Source organism: Marmota marmota, unplaced genomic scaffold (assembly GCF_001458135.2).
Source record: "Marmota marmota marmota unplaced genomic scaffold, marMar, whole genome shotgun sequence".
Classification (NCBI taxonomy): domain Eukaryota; kingdom Metazoa; phylum Chordata; class Mammalia; order Rodentia; family Sciuridae; genus Marmota; species Marmota marmota.
The window spans coordinates 5,623,698-5,640,276 of record NW_025999853.1 but is presented as its reverse complement, the minus strand read 5'-3'; the positions used below and the strand labels follow the sequence as shown (position 1 = coordinate 5,640,276).

Sequence of the window (16,579 nt, the reverse complement as noted above, 5' to 3'; positions counted from 1 at the left end):
TGGATTGCTGGAGTGAGAGAATTAATCCTGTAGGTGGAATTTCTGGAGGTAGTGTTTAGCCTTAGGTGGGCTCCAGGCTCTTTGTTGAATGCCAGTTGCTCTGGAGATTTTAAATCAGAACCTCCAGTGCCCAGTAATTGGTGGTCTACACTGGAAGACTGTACCCCAGGGATCTCCCCTGGGTTCTACTTGTGTGGTGGTGGAGCCAATTCTTAGCCCCCTATGTCACCTGAGGACTCCACATTTCCTTATCTTGAGTTCAGTCCCCAAACTCAATCTCTCCCACCCCAGTCCTTCTGAATTCCCAGACAGACTTGTCTCTCCCAGCTGGTCCTACATGCAGCAGCTGGATTGGAGGGGAAGGGGAGAGCTGGGTGGGTTTCCATGACAAGTTGTCCTCTGTGTAAACCTCTCTCCATGTTTGGTTTTCTTCTGGTCCCTTAGCATACTCTATGTTGTGCAGTGAGTGTTTATTGGGCCTGTATATCAGGCCAAACTTTGGTTTGCCAACAATCAGCTCCCTCAGCTGCTGGCCCCCAGGCCACAGCTGCAAAATGTTTCCTTCCTTTGTCCTCTACATGCTGCCTGGAGAGATGGTGGCTTCTCTCCCATACAAGGACATTGTGCAGTGTGCCTTTGAGTTTAGTCAGGCAATGTCCTTGATCTCTAAATGCTTCATACCCAGACACACCTCAGGTCTCCTAAAAATGCAGGTTCCTTTAATTCCCTTATTCCTCCACTTTGCTCTTGGAGGGACCACTATGGCTGGTGCTTCTGGCCCAGCTGTGGCAGCAGCTGTGCTGCTGGGGATTTCTTTCTTATTTTATTATATCCAACTTCCAGAGTCCCAGATCTGCTTTGAATGTCCAGTTTTAAATTTCAATAAAGTCCTCCCCGCCTTTTTTTGTTCACCCACTTTATTGAGAAGCTGCCTGTCTGCTTTCTTGGTTTTGCACCATAAAGCAGCCAGGAAAGTGGCCTCCTATATTCTGCCATCTTGAAACCCTCTCATTTCATATTTTTGCCAGTGAATACCTAGGACAAATTCATGGAAATCTGGATAGCTATTACTATCTGCAGGTGTTTCAGTGAGACATTTTTTTTTTTGAGCTGTGATCAAAAGACCTGACAAGAAAACAGAGGGTTAAAAAGTTTATTTGGGGTTCACATTTTCAGAGATCTCATAGACAGCAGACTCCAGCAGCTTGGCCTGAGGTGAGGCAAAACAGCTTGGCAGAAGGGCATGGAGGAGGGAAGCAGCTCAGCACATAGCATCAGGAAGCAGAGAGAGCCCTGCTCACCAGGAACAAAATATGAACCCAAAGGCATGCCCCCAAGGATTTACCTCCTCCAGCCACACTCTCCCTGCCTATAGTTACCACCCAGTCAATCCATGCCTCAGTCTCCTGAGCTGCTGGGATGACAGGTGTGCACCTCCATTCTCAGCTCAGTGCATGTCCTTCTCCTGTTTCTGAGCTGTGTCCTCTGCCTGTCTTCAAGCTGATCAGTGAGTATAAATTGAATCTCAGGAATCCTTTCAGCAATGGAACACTTAATGTGATTAATGTGAGATTAATACTGGTTAGCTAGGGGTTTATCTAATTATTTGTTGTTGTTTTTTTCCTGAAGAGGATTTTAGAAACAGATTTATTGATCGTGCTCTTAAAATTTGCCCCCATAGGGCAGGGGATGTAGCTTAGTGGAGAGAACTTAATTAGCATGTGCGAGGCTCTGGATTTCATCCCAGAACTGCCAAAACAAGGGCAGAATATTTCTCCAACTTGTTTTCTGCTTTTATATTTATTAATTCCCTTTATTTTCCTTTAGTTTATTTGGTTATCCCTTTTACTGTATCCAGATGCTTAATTTATTATACTTGTTTCTTTATTATCTATATAAGTATTTAGCACTAGAATTTTGATCTGTGCACTACTTTGTATGCTATGTGTCTGATATGTAATGTTTTCATTATTATACATTCCAGAAATAATTAAATGGCCGTTAGTACTTGCCCTTTTTGATCCAACACTGTTAAAGAGTTGAAATATTTTCAGGAAGAAGGATTTTTTTGTTTGATGATTTCATTAATTTCTAGTTTTATTACATTGTGATCAGAGAATGTTGTATTAATTCTGTTTTTGGAATTTACGAAAAATTCCTTTGTTGTCTAGGTATGGCCAATTCTTGTGAGGTTTTCACAGACGCTTGATAGGAAGATGCATTTTCTATGGTCAGGCACACAGTATGGCTTTATCTAATATGTTGCTTGGGTATTCTATGGCCTCACTTTTTTTGCTCACTTTGTCTAAGTATTGAGTTAAAGTATCCTCTTGTTGGTGTGTTTGTATTTCTTTTTTCTTTGATAATTTTTACACTTAATGAAAGTTGCTATTATTTAATGTATATTTGTAATTGTTACATTGTTATGGTTTGGAAAGAGGTGTCCTTCCAAAGTTTCTGTGTTATAGCTGAGTGCAGTGGTGCTTGCCGGTAATCCCAGCAATTTGGGAGGCTGAGATAGAAGGATTGCAAGTTTGAGGCCAGCCTCAGCAATTTAGGAAGGCCCTCAGCAACTTAGTAAAACTCTGTCTCAGTATATAAAACAAAAACCAAAAAGTTCCTGTGTTGGCACAGGAGGTTAAATGATCAGATTATGAGAGCTGTAATCTAATCAGTGAATTAATTCACTTGATAGATTAATAATATGAATGGACTAACTGGGGGAGTAAACATAGACAGTGGGGCCTGGCTGGAGGAGGTGGGTCACTAGGGGCTGCCCTGGGAAGGTTCATCTTCCCTATGGCCACTCCCCTTTTTCTCTCTGCTTCCTGGATGCTATGAAATGAGTTTTCTTTTGCTACAACCTTATGTCACGATGTTCTGCCTCACCACTGGTCCAGGGCAATGGAGTTAGCTGACCATGGATTGAGCCTCTGAAATCAGGAGCCAAAATAAAACTTTCCTCTTCTAAGTTATTCTTTTTTTTTTATACCAGGGATTGAACTCAGGGGCACTCAACCACTGAACCACATCCCCAGACCTATTTTGCATTTTACTTAGAGACAGGGTCTCACCGAGTTGCTTAGTGACTTGTTTTTGCTGAGGCTGGCTTTGAACTCATGATTCTCCTGCCTCAGCCTCCTGAGCTGCTGGGAGTGTGCCACCCTGACTGGCTCTAAGTGGTTTTTATTGGGTATGTCTGTCACAGCAGCAAAGTATCAACACATACAAGTTCAAGGTTGTTCTAATGATATGAGTTGAACTTGTTTTTTATGTTTAATATTTTAAAACTGATTTCTAGTTTGTCTAATGTGATCAAAGGTCTTTTTTTTTTTGTATCTGCCTAGTATACATTTGCTAAACCTTTTATTTTTTCATCTTCTAGTTTACAATCTTTCTGAGTCACTTTGTTTAAAGGGTGTCTTTCATGTATAGCATAGAAAGTGTTTGGTTTTATGAAAAGAAAATATTTGTCTTTTATAAGTTGAAGGATATGTGCTACAATATGGGTGAACCCTAAAAACATCATGCTAAGTGAAAGAAGCCAGACTCAAATGGTCCTATATTATATGAAATTTCTAGAATAGCAAACCCATATAGACAGGAAACAGGTTGTTGGTTCACTTGGGTTGAAAGTGCACAGGGAAAATGGGGCGTGACTATTAGTGGGTATGAGGTTTCTTTTCTTTCTTTTTTTTTTTTTTGGTGGTGCTGGGGATTGAATCCAAGACCTTGTGCATGGGAGGCAAGCACTCTACCGACTGAGCTATATCCCCAGCTCTGGGGTTTCTTTTTGGGGTGATGAAAACATTGTAAAATTAGTGGGTATTATCTCACTACTGTGAATATACACACTCTGTGAATGTACAAAAAAAAAAATCACTGAATTGTACACTTCAGATGGGTAAATTTTTTTGTATGCGAATTGTATCTCAAATTTTTTTTTTTTTTTTTTTTTTTAAGTTTGGAAGAAGAAGGAGAAGGGTGAAGGAGAACCTGTGCTGCTGGCACTGCTGTCATCATTTAGACTGCTCTTAATTCCTCGGCACCCAGTTCTCTCAGCCCACCACTGCATCTAAGGCAGGCTCGGATCTTGCCAGGAAGATGACTGATGGATTTTCTATGGCAAGTGTTCTACCTCAACACTCCCCTGCTGGAGCCTCTGCTGTGAGCAATAGAAAACCTGGCCAACTTCCTCAAGGCTGGATAAGATTCCAGACCATGGAACAATCCAACTGCTTTGCCTTCAGTGCCATCTGGATTCCCGCCCAGTGCAACCCACTGTGCCTTTTGCAACTGTGCTTCTTGCTGCACTAGCAGGACAGCTTCCCTCTGTGCCTCCTGCTGGACTACCTCTGGGACCCATAGCACCCTTTTCCTCGTTCTGGACCAGCATTACCCCACCTGATGGTCCCTAATCAGCTCCAACATAAATAGGCCCTGACCAACTATGCGTTTTCCAGAGTTTCCCAGACCATATGATGCTGTGACACAGATCCAGCTATAATTGGTCTTTTAGGTCCCTGACATTCGTATTTCTAAACCATCAAGTCTCCATCTCACAATTCTTCTCATGTTCCCTTGAGAACTTCCACCTGGTGGTCCCATTCTTACCATTAACAATGAAAAGATGTCAATTTGCTTTTCAAAGTGTGGCATATATACTTCTGAATGCACACAGATAATTTGCTGGTTTGGGGCTGGGGAGTGTAATTCAGCTGTAGAATGCTTACCTAGCATGTGCAAGAGTCTGGGTTCATATCTTAGCACCCCTCCTCCCAAATTGCCAGTTTTCTCCTTCTTCCTCTTTGGTTTTAGTATTAGAGGGCATTTATGAAAGAATAAGTCTTGCACCTTTCAGAATAGATGTGTGCCTCTTGAACAGCATGTATATTTGGAACAATCAGATAAAAATGCAATCATTCAAATGTGATTTTTATTTGCATTTCATAGAAAGCTAATGGGAGTATTTTAGTTATATACTTTACAAATTTTTATCCTTGGTAGATTTTGTTTATGAAACCACTTAATTTCTAAGGTGATATGGATTATGGTTAGAATCTGCAACTTAATTGGCAAGCTATTTCAAGGGTTTTGTTTTTTTTTTTTTTGGATACTGGGTATTGAACTCAGAGTAGCTTTACCATTGAGCCACATCCTTTTGAGACAGGCTCTTGCTAAGTTGTAGAGGTTGAACTCAAACTTGCAATCCTCCTGATTTAGGTTCCTGAGTTGCTGGGATTACAGATGTGCATCCATTTCAATATTTTTATAATTACTGTTTCTGTAATAAACATACTTGAAAAATTAGTTGCCATAATTTAAACAAATGATTACTTTATAGGATAAATAAATGTGATCTTCTTGAAGTTATATTTTGTGTACATTTTAAAAACTGCCATTTAATGTTAACTGTTCATTAGTGGTAATTTAAATTCTTGAGTTTTAAAGAAAATTTTTCTTTTTGAGTTCTACCTTATTTTTAGCCATATGGGTCACAAAGCTCTAAAACCTACTATTTGTGGTAACATTAAAATAAAAACCCAGGCCAGGACATATATAAATCATGGCTGTCCTACATTGGAATATGTTGCTCACTTTGCCTTTTAGGGGCAATATCTCATGAAATAGTCATGGTTACTTAATGTCAACAAATCAGCATCTGCTCTCAGTAAAAGCATCAGCAGTGCCTTCAGGAAAATATCTAGAGGAAAACCTCTCATAGCATTGTACCCTTAAATTGTTTCAGTAATAAATCCACTTTAAAAAAATCAGTTGCTTACAAGTTAACTTGACTTCCAATGCATGTTTATAAAGTTTTTTTGTAGTTTTTCTTGAAATTGTGATTTAATAAACTTTTTAATGACAATTTAATGTCTATAATTGTCTTTGAATTGTAAGCTAAACTGCTTAAAACGTGACTTAAGACATATATTTGTATAATGAACAGCAGGCAATCTGTTTGAGATGTTAGGTTTTATCACTCTTTGTTGTATTTGTAAACAAAGACAAATGTTGCTTTAAAAAGTGAGTATAACTGGAATAGGTCATGGATGTAGTACTTCATATTTTTTAAACACAAACTTGTTTGTTATTATATTATACTCTAAAACTTTAAAAAATTATTTTATAAATTTATTTAATAAATTATTAAGTTCTTTCTTCCTTTTCTTCTTCTCTCTACTTTCTCTTTTCCTTCTCTTGGTTAAATATTCAGTCCAAGGCCATTAAGAGGATCAATATGGGGCTGGGGTTGTGGCTCAACGGTAGAGCACCTGCCTAGCATGTGTGGGGCCCTGGATTCAAATCTCAGCACCACATAAAAATAAATGAATAAAGGTATTGTGTCCAGCTACACACACACACACACACACACACACACACACACACACACACACATATATATATATTAAGAGGATCAATAAGCTAGGCCTCCATGGCCATTCTGAAATCCTTACTGCTCTTACCCCACATGGACAACTTCCTCAATCCCCTCTCTTTGTCCCGCCAATATAAACCTTCCCTGGTGGTTCCTCTGCTACTCCTATGGTGCCCAGGCCTAGGGTAATGGAGGGTATCCACATGATGGGGGGTTGTGGTGGGCAACAGGGTGATTACGCAGATAAATAAATAAATAGTGACCAGGAATGTCATGGTCAGAGAGGAGATATGCTAATGGAAAGGGAGAAAGCAAAAATGAACCCTGTGATGCTGATACGGAATTAAGAGATACTGGTGTGAACTCATGGTTGTCAATATGTAGCCATATAGATTTAAGTGGTGTGTGTGTAAAACCTAACAGCAAAGAGCCCATCCAGCACCAGATCTTTTGTTTCTTAATATCATTCTCTACTAAAAGGACTTCTATGAAATGGATGATTCAAGGTTAGGGAAGGGAGCACCCAAAATAAAGCTAGAACATCTTCTTGTGCCAGAAAGTTAGAAACTGCTCAGAGTTATGGGTCCATGTTAAAAATAAATAGAAGTTAACTTAAAGGGACTCTCACTAGTCAAATCTGGGTCAATCTGAGCCTCAAAATAATGGCCTACTGAATCAAATAGAAATCCATGAGTCCACATTTATTTAAATACGTAAATGAGTTAAATGAAGGTTGGATATTTACAAAGTCTTACAGTACCTCTGCACTAAATACAAAGGAAAAAGAGTAACATTTCAGTGGAGCAGCTACCACTTTAAACAAGTTTTCAAAGAGAACACCATGGGACAGATCTTGGCCAAACAGTAAGGTGAAATGAGAATCACAAAGCATCACTTCTGCCAAACTCCTGCTGTTCTGGTTATCTCTTGCCACTTAGCAAATCACTCCAAATTTATGGTGGGGGGAAAACCGCATCCAATGTGCTCACAGATTCTGAGCCAGGATTTGTATGAGCTGCAGCAGAGAAGTTGTCTATTCCGTCTGGGGCCTCAGTGCTTCCCTCTGGGAGTCATTGAAAGCCGGGAATCAAATCATCTGAAGCATTCATTACTCAGTTTGTTGCTTGGGCAGGGATGATTTAAAAGTTGAGCTTAGTTGGGGCCATTAACCAGAGCTTTGGCCTCTCCATGTGACTCAGGCCTTTCTGAGCAGGGTACCTGAGTTTTGAGAAGGAGCACCCATGAGGGAGTCTGGATGAGTGTTTCAAGAGACCAGTGGAGAATCTAGCCTTGGAAGACATACAGCTTCACTTCTGCCTCATTCGGCTCATACAAGAGTTACTAAGGCCCCAACCAGACTGAAGGGGAAGAATTCTATTTCTCAATGGGAGAGTAGAAAAGTCACATTGCAGATGACCCTACAGGATGGGAGAAAGGCTGGTTGAATATGTAAATTTTTACTATACCTGTGTGGGTTTTGTTTATTTCTTTTATGAGATGGGGTGTTACTAAGCAACCCAGATGGCCTCAAATTCCTGGGCTCAGCAATCATCCTACCTCAGCTCCCAAGGAGCTGAACTGCCCATGCAATGCATTGTGCTTGGCTTCCTTATTGTTTGAGTCAGTTTTCTGGTTGCTGTGACCAAAAGATCTGACAAGAACATTTTAGAGGAGGAAAAGTTTATTTAGCTCACAGTTTCAGAGATTTCAGTCCACAGACAGCCAACTCCATTGCTCTTGACAAGAATGAGGCAGAATATCATGGCCAAAGGGTATGAAGGAAGAAAGGAGCTCAGGACATGGCAACCAGGAAGCAGAGAGAGCTGCTCATCAGGGACAAAATATGTACTCCAAAGGTACGCCCCTAGTGACCTATCTCCTCCAGCCACAACTTACCTCCCACAGCTACCACCAAGTTAATCCATTCAAGCGGATTGTTGCACTGACTGGATTAGGTCCTCATAATCCAATCTAATCTTTCTTGCATTGTTTCATACATGAGCTTTTGGGGGACACCTCATATTTAAACCATAGCATTGTATTTTTTAGGCATTGCTTTATTGTCTTGTGGTGCTGAATATTTCTGTGAGAAGACACTGTTTCTGAGGAGAACCTGAATCTACCTCATACCCTCTTTTAAGTGGCCAGTGTTGGCTACCCAAGTAATTCCTTATCTCCCCCTCAACAGCTTTCATGGACATAATCTACATACTATAATATCTGCCTACTTTAGGTGTACAATGCAGAGTTTTAGTGAATTTATATATTTGTGCAACCACTGCTAAAATTCAACACATTTTCATCATCCCATCAAGTACGATTCAGTGGCAAAAAGGAACAAATACTGACAGATGCTACAAAATACATGAATTTCAGCAACATCCTGCTGTGTGTGTAGGGGAAATGAGCAATTGAGACTCTAAGGAACATGCCATTCATAAACATGGAATTAAGTAATTTTTATTGATCAAAAAAAAATAGCAGAATGCAAGCAGGTAAGCCACAAATAGCAACAAAGATATAGTGGATTTTGAGCCCATTTGTGCCCATTGTGCTTGGCTTCCTATTCCCTCCTGCAGTCCAGGCAACCACTGACCTGTTTTCTCGCTCTGAAATCTGCTTTTTTCTGGACATTTCACATATATGAAATAATACCGTATGTAGTCTTTTGTAACTGACTTCCTTCACATGTGGGAGAAATTTATCTAGCAGTACTGAAGAATGTTCAAGCACACAATCAGTACTAAATGCCCTGGTCAGTACAACATGCTCTGGCAGAGGCACTTGTAGAAGATATTGATAAAGAATTATGAAGACAGAACATCAGAGTAAGCCTGATAATTATGAAATTCAGGGAATCAGAATAGGTTGGGTAGATAATTATGAAAAAAGATGTCAGAGTAAGCCCAATGTTACTCCTGACACAAGGTGAAAAACTACTTGTTTATTAAATGTAGGATGATGTATAACAACTAGAGCTTTAGTTCCAGATAAACAAGAGCTCAAAATCCACTATATCTTTGTTGCTATTTGTGGCTTACCTGCTTGCATTCTGCTTTTTTGATCAACAAAAATTACTTAATTCCATATTTATGAATGGCATGTTCCTTTGAGTCTCAATTGCTCATTTCCCCTACACACACAGCAGGATGTTGCTGAAATTCATGTATTTTGTAGCATCTGTCAGTATTTGTTCCTTTTTGCCACTGAACCGTCGTACTTTGTTATATGGATATACAGTTGATTCTTGTTATCCCTGGTAGTTATGTCTAAAAGGTTGCTGTGAATACAGCATTATTAAATACTGAATCACTGCCTTGGTAAAATTTCCTATAAAATATCAGATTTTCATCAACCATTTAAACCTATTTTAAATATATAAATGCTGAAAGTAGCCAACAGCACTAAAATTTATGCTTGAACAAAACTCATCTAACACAGATATTTTCCCTATAGGCACAACACAACCATCTTGTGCTCAGGAACAGAAGACAGCACATTAGTGATATGCTTGGATGTCACTTTAAAGAATAAAATTACCCCCCCCCCAAAAAAGCACAAACAAGCAGAAAACATAGCATTAACTAGAAAACTGTGAAAAGGACAGTTATTTATAGCATGAAAGCTGAAATAAGAAGGCAGAGTGCTGCTACCTTATTTGATGTTGGGTGACTCAAAAGTTTTTTTTTTTTCCCCATTCTGTACATGCACTTATCAAATGAATGGGAAAGTAGCATTTTATTTGGGGGTTACAAATAAATTTTAGCAAGTAGGCAAATATGGAATTCATAAATAATGAGAATTTACTATATTTTATCTATTTCCCCATTGATGGACATTTTAATTGTTTCTATTTGTTGGCTGTTATGCATAAGGCTGCTATGAACATTTGCATACAAGTCTTTGTGGAAATATCTAGAGTGGAATTGCAGAGTCATATAATAAGCTTAGGTTTTCCTTTTTAAGAAGCTGGTAAACTTTTGTTTTCTGCAGTGATTGTTCACACTTCTACCAGCAGTGTCTTAGGGTTTGTTTCTCCACATCCTTACCAACAATTATTTGCTTTTTATTACAGTCATTCTGGTAGGTGGCAGCTGTGGTTTTGGTTTACATCCTCTTGAGGAATAATGATTGAGCACCTTTCCATGTGTCTGTCATTCATATATCTTTTATTTTTAAATTGAGTTGTTTTTTATTATTACTGGGTGAATTCTTTATATATTCTGGATTTAAGTCCTTTAGCAGGTATACGATTTGCATATTTGTAGTTTATTTTCTTAATGGTGTTTTATGAGATATAAAAGTTTTAAATATTGGTTAAATACAGTTTATAAGTTTTCTTTTCTGGATTGGATTTTGTTGGTGTATCTAAGAATACTTTGCCTGACACACATCATAAAAATTTTGTTTTCCTCCAGAAGTTATGTTCTTTTAAAGTCCTGTGATTTTAGTAGTATATTGGGCCAACAATTATGGGGCAAAATTTCCCTTAGATTGTGATGTACCAATCAACATTTTTTTTTCAGGAAAAATGCATTTCATAATTTTGCTTATACTTATCTGCATGTTCTCTTGTTTTTGCTTTTCTTCCTTAGGAACATCAATTAAATATTTTGCCTATCCTCTATTATCCCCATAATTCTTTTTATATCTTTTGCTGTTTCCTCTTTTTTTTCCCACTTCCCCTGCTTTTGATCATCTCCAGTCTTCCTTGTGCTTTTATAATTTGGTCTTTATTTTCTGAAAGATAATTCTTTAAAAGATTTTTCTTTAATATTGTGTAAGTTTTGTTACTACAATATCTTATACAATCAATTCATAGAGAGAAAATTTTATTTTGGTTAATAGTTTTAGAGGTTTCAGTCCACGATCAGTTGCTTGGGGGTCTATGAAGCAGCATATCGTGGTGGAAGTGTGTAGTACAGCAAAACCATTCAAGTCCTGGAGGGGAAACCAAAGAGAAAAAGAGGAAATTGTTCGAACTTTGTCACTCTTATAATCTATTCTTCCAAGAAGCAATGGCAGAGGGACTAGTGATGTGTTTTGGGACTGTTAACTAGCACAGAGATTCTGAAAAATTAATTATTTACTTGATAAGTAAAAATATGTAAAAATATGCCCTGAAGACAAGAAAGGAAAGTGGGTCAAGCAGTCAGATACAAATTTTAGCTTGACAATTTCATATCCAGGGACAGATTAATGTTGATAACTTTGAGAAAGGATTGGTTGCTATTTCCCTTATATTCAATGTGACTATAAAGGGGACTTCAAAAGGCACTCTAAAACAGGTTATTCCCTTTGTAGAACTCATTTGCTTTGTAAACCATTTGATTTTCAGTATTTCAAGTTAGGAAAAATCCACCCGTCCTAGTTATAGAGGATTTAAGATGTTCAATATCCATAGGCGCTTCTTCACCTGTAAGAGGGACCATGCCTCTCAAAATGTATATAGCACTGCCTAAACCATGGGGTGGGCAATTGTTTCCACACACAGGCCAAATGAGAGGCTCTCTTGCTTATATTTTACAAAAATCCCAGACAAACCAAATTATGTCCTGGGGGCCACATAAAAAAACATTTACTCAGTAAGTCTTGCTTCTCATGGTAAACATACATTTTTTTTTTACATTTCAACCTGGCCACTGCAGATAACAAAGATTCCATGTTTCAGTTTTGGGCTCTACTCTCTATTAAAGATCCACTTAGCCCATCTTTACCAATCCCAACTTAACTTTAGGCTTATAGAGGTGAATTCTGCCACTATTTTGGATGCTTTCCCCCAAGGTGAAGTGGATTTTTACTGCCAATCCCCTCCTTGGTTCTAGCATCTTTACTGGATATTGGGAAACAGTAATTATTTCTACCAGTTTATAAGTATCCAGCTCAAGTTCTTATAAATGTAGGCTTGATAATTTTAAAAATTGTCCCTCCTTTTTGCTGCCCCAGATGCTTTCTCCAGTTCATATTCATCACTATCTTTTTTGTATTCATTCTCATTTTTTGACTACATATTTTAATTTATTCATATTATCCTTTGATAATTTGTAAATGCTTGATGCACATGTCTTGTCTTTCTCAAAAGTTTAAACTCTGTAAGTTTAAAAAATAAGTCCTTTATTTTCTAGTGCTAGACACATGGGTAGTGTATGAGAAATGCCTGATGTTTTAGTTGTTCTGCTGGTTATAAGAAATGAATACAATTCCCTTAAGTAATGAAGGAGAGAACTGGAAATAATCCAGACAAGGTCAAACAGTCCATAAGAAGAGCAGGGCTTGTAACAGAATTAGGTGATAGCATATTTCGTATTCCACCACACTAGATGGTAGAACCAGGTATAGAAACCAGACCCAAACTGGAGTACTCGAATTACTCATTAAAGGTATTTGAGAGCAGAAAGTAGCCAACAGTGATCAAGTGTGGTGAGCAAGCACATAAAAAACATAAGAGTAAATTGAGTATCTTTGAACTGTGGTCATCCTACTGAAACTAGTGCTGCCTATTAGGGAGTATAAGTAGTTTCTCACTTTAGAATAGTCTTCATATTTGTGGCTTTACCTCACCAACATTCATGATTTTGTCTAACTTTAGACATGATTACAGAGTTGTCTTATTTTTGTTTTGACCATCATAATCATGGAGTAGCCTGTCTCATGTAGATGTTCTCTGAGATATTTCTGTTCAACAGGCCTAATTGTCAGGCAAGTTCCTAACAACTTTGCTGATAGCACTAAGCCATTGACTGAATGTTAAGTATTGCCCTTTTTATTCCCCTCAGAATATAGTGGTTAAAACTTGGGCTTGACAGAACTGGGTTTGATTCCACTCTACTCTTGAACATATGTGGAACCTGGGCAAAAATAATTTCTGTGGCTCAGTTTCCTTGAATGAATTTAGGGAACAGTGCTTGCCTTGTTGTTGACAGAGATGAGATAATACAAGCCAAGAGTTTGTGTCAAATCTTAATTGTTATTATATCACAGGAAAAATTAAGAACAATATTAGGGCAAGAAAAGGAAAACCAAAGAATAATGTAACTGGGTCAGGAGAGTCAAAATGCAGTAAGAGTGAGGAAAACATTAATATTTACACTGGATCACAAACTACATAAAGCTGTTAATTGTCCAGCTCATTTCCCAATGTCAGGATAATGCATTATACTCATGAAAACATGGTGAAACATGGAAAAATGTGTAAACTTTACACCAAGTGATTTGTCATTTGATTTTTAATTTTTTGTTTTTTAGTTGTAGAGGAACACAAATACCTTTATTTTATTTATTTTTATGTGATGCTAAGGATCAAACCCAGTACCTCACACATGCTAGGCAAGTGCTATACCACTGAGCTACAACCCCAGCCTGTGATTTGTCACTTGAGTCTACACAGACATACTGGGAACAACAAAAACTATTATTTGTGCATATAATAGGAGGTAGATTAGAATGTTGGGTAGAAGGTTGGATTGGATCTCTTTCAACTTCAATGTGCTATTGGTATATAATTTATTTTTTTGCTTTCACATTTCTTGTTTCTGGCTTGCTTCTTTCTGGCCCTTTTGAATCACCTCACCTTGTTAAGCAATGTCACATCTAATTTCTCCAGTTGCTCAATAAGGCAATGTCTCTCTGGGTGTAACCAACTAGGGGAATACTCAGCCAATTAAGAGACTGGGTAGAATGACACATACTGTAATAATTTATTTTGTTAAAACATAAGTTTTTGTCAGAAAGCACTAGAGACCCATTATTTTAAGACATTACAAAATTCTTCAAAACAATAGCCAAAGTTTCATTTTAATAATCCAAGAAAGATTTCACAGCATAGGAATCAATTAAGTGGAGTTCAGCATATTAAATGAAGGACTTGCTTTCCTTCCTTGAGTCTCCTTCTGTTGCATCAAAGTATCTCAAATCAAGATAGAATCCTTTTATGGAAGCCATTCCATAAAAATTCCATTATTTTCATTTTAAACCCAGGAGTGGATGGGCACTGAGTGGTGCTATTCACTTTTAAAGGTGAGAAAATAGGCAATAAGAAATGACTAGGCTCTGACTTACAAGAAATACATGACTACCTTCATTCGCAGTTTCAGAATGTTCTGGTGAACTCTCAAAAGAGCTCCCCTACCTCTTGGTTGGTTTATGAAATAGATTCAACTACAGCTTTAAATAACTGTTAAAAATGAAAAATCTCTCAGAAGTGGTTAGTTTTATATGTCATTTTTACTTTAATAAATTCTATAATAGAAAGAAGTACAAGAAAAAACAAAGTGTAATTATGCATTTCATGATTTTGCCTAGACTCCCAACCTAAAAGGTCACATGTAAAGATATATTAGAGACTTCTGTGACAAGAAAATAGAGGAAGTATCCACAACTTCACATGCTGGGTAAACACAACAACCCACAGATACTGCTAACCTCTAATCATATTTAAAGAGCAGGATTTAAAATCTCCTTTGAGTTCTGTAAAACTACAGTGTCTTGTTAACTTCAGCACAGTCAACTAGATGGATTGAATTCATTGTTTTGATGAATTAATAAGTAGGCTGATGCCATATACTATATTTAGTCCATTTTTAAAAAGGACTAGATCAAAGTTAGCTTCTTCCAGGATGATTTCTTGGTTAGTGTGCCTTTTTTTCCCCTGAGCCTTGTTAATAGTTATTACTCAGTTGCACCACCCTGATTATTTTGTATTTCAAAAAATATTGTGAGCATTTGTTTCATGTTTATATTCTTTATTGTATATATATATTTTTTTTCATGTGTATTTTTTGACTTGCATAAAAGGAAACTTGCACATTTGTGTAAGATGTCAGTTTATAAAGCCCTTTCATACCTGCCACCTCTTCTGATCTCAAAACAGGCATGATGGATTTATGGCCATCTTCATGGGATAGATGTTGACCAAAGAAACATACCACTTATCTTCTTTGGTCCTCAAAACAACCTGGGGAGGCTACCCGCAGCCTCCTTTGGAAGCCCAGCCGCACATGACAGATGGCTCAGCTGCAGGCAGGGCTGGCCACGTGGGAGTGCACAGACCATATCCTCTTGCAGCTTCTCCGCAGGCTAAGCCTTCGCCCCGGGCTCTCATTTCCAACTCACCCTCTCCCAGCGTCTGGCAAGGCCTGGCCTTGCACTAAGTGAGCGCTGGGCGGCGAGGAAGAACCGGGCAGGTCGGTACTCCCAGGCACTTCGAGGGCAGGAAAGAGAAAAAGAAACCTCGAAACACAAACAAGCCAGGTCTCTCCTCACCTCTTCGCTTGGTCACAAAGGCGAGCCCCGACGTGGACGGCTGAGTAGGCCCAGCTAGTCACTCCTCGAGGGCAGCAGCTTAAGAAAAAAGGCTGAGGCCCCCGGGCGAAGAAGAACCGGAGAAACTGGCGACCGTCTTGCCTTCCCAGTGGCGAAGGTTCTAAATTCCGACGACCGTTATTCGATGGCGCAACGGAGACTTCTGGGGGCCACCCGGGATGGAGCTCGGGCCGGAAGGCCGTGGTCCGCGCGTCTCCGGGTTTCGCGCCCCTCGCCCGACCTGATTGGACGGTGGGGGAAAGGGGGCGGGGAGACCCCAGGATGAGGCGCGCGCAGTCCTGCGGGGGTTCCCGCGGAGGCACCCGGGGGCGAAGGGCGGGAGCAGCACCGTGGCACCGCGCCTGCGCACGTCGAGAAGTGACTGGCTGGGGGCTGCTGGGAGGGCGGCAGTTCGAGAAACGGGTGGGCGCGGGAGGGGGCCGCGGGTGCGCGTGCGCGCGTGCGCGTCGGAGCCGGAGCCGCGGGAGGAGGCGGGAGCTGAGGAGGCTGCGGAGGGGGCGGGTCGCGTCGGGCGCCACGTCCGCAGCCAGAGGCCGCCGCCGCCGACCGAGGCTTCAGGCTCCGCAGCTTGAGGGGAGCCTCCGGAGCCCGCAGCTGCCCAGGGCTGTGTCCGGAGCCGCTACCGCCCAGGCCACCTCAGCCCTCCCCGCTGCCTCCCGCTCCCTCCGCCCGGCCCCAGCCCCAGGCGCCGGCCCCGATCCCGGCGGTAAGTCGGCTGTGGGGCGGGGGGCGCCGCCCGGCTTCCTGCCCTCCTCGCTCTCCCTTCTTCCGTTAGCTCCCCTACACCTCCTCCTGCCTCCGGGCCGGGCCTCCCCGAGCCGGGCCTTTCGGGGTGACTGAGGGGGAAGGGGGAGGGGCGGGACGAAGTTGGGGGCTGGT

The 16,579-nt window shown here is 40.2% G+C and overlaps 1 protein-coding gene and 1 long non-coding RNA gene across 3 annotated transcripts in view; one reads left to right on the top strand and one right to left on the bottom strand.

Moving 5' to 3' along the window:
- Window positions 1-10,574: 10,574 nt before the first annotated feature.
- Window positions 10,575-15,577, bottom strand: LOC125616642. Its single transcript, XR_007347369.1, has 2 exons — window positions 15,222-15,577; window positions 10,575-11,320 (listed from the first exon to the last, which is right to left on the bottom strand). It is a non-coding gene; the product is annotated as an uncharacterized LOC125616642 (long non-coding RNA).
- The window catches only part of Tmem263 (transmembrane protein 263), an 18,029-nt gene continuing 16,876 nt past the window's right edge, over window positions 15,427-16,579 (top strand). Inside the window, exon 1 of one of the 2 annotated variants that reach the window (XM_015482805.2) lies at window positions 15,427-15,561. The gene's annotated coding sequence lies outside the window, so the exon portion shown is untranslated. Of the gene's footprint in view, window positions 15,562-16,112; window positions 16,407-16,579 lie in introns of those variants that run through there. The other variant, XM_015482804.2, reaches the window with a different exon arrangement.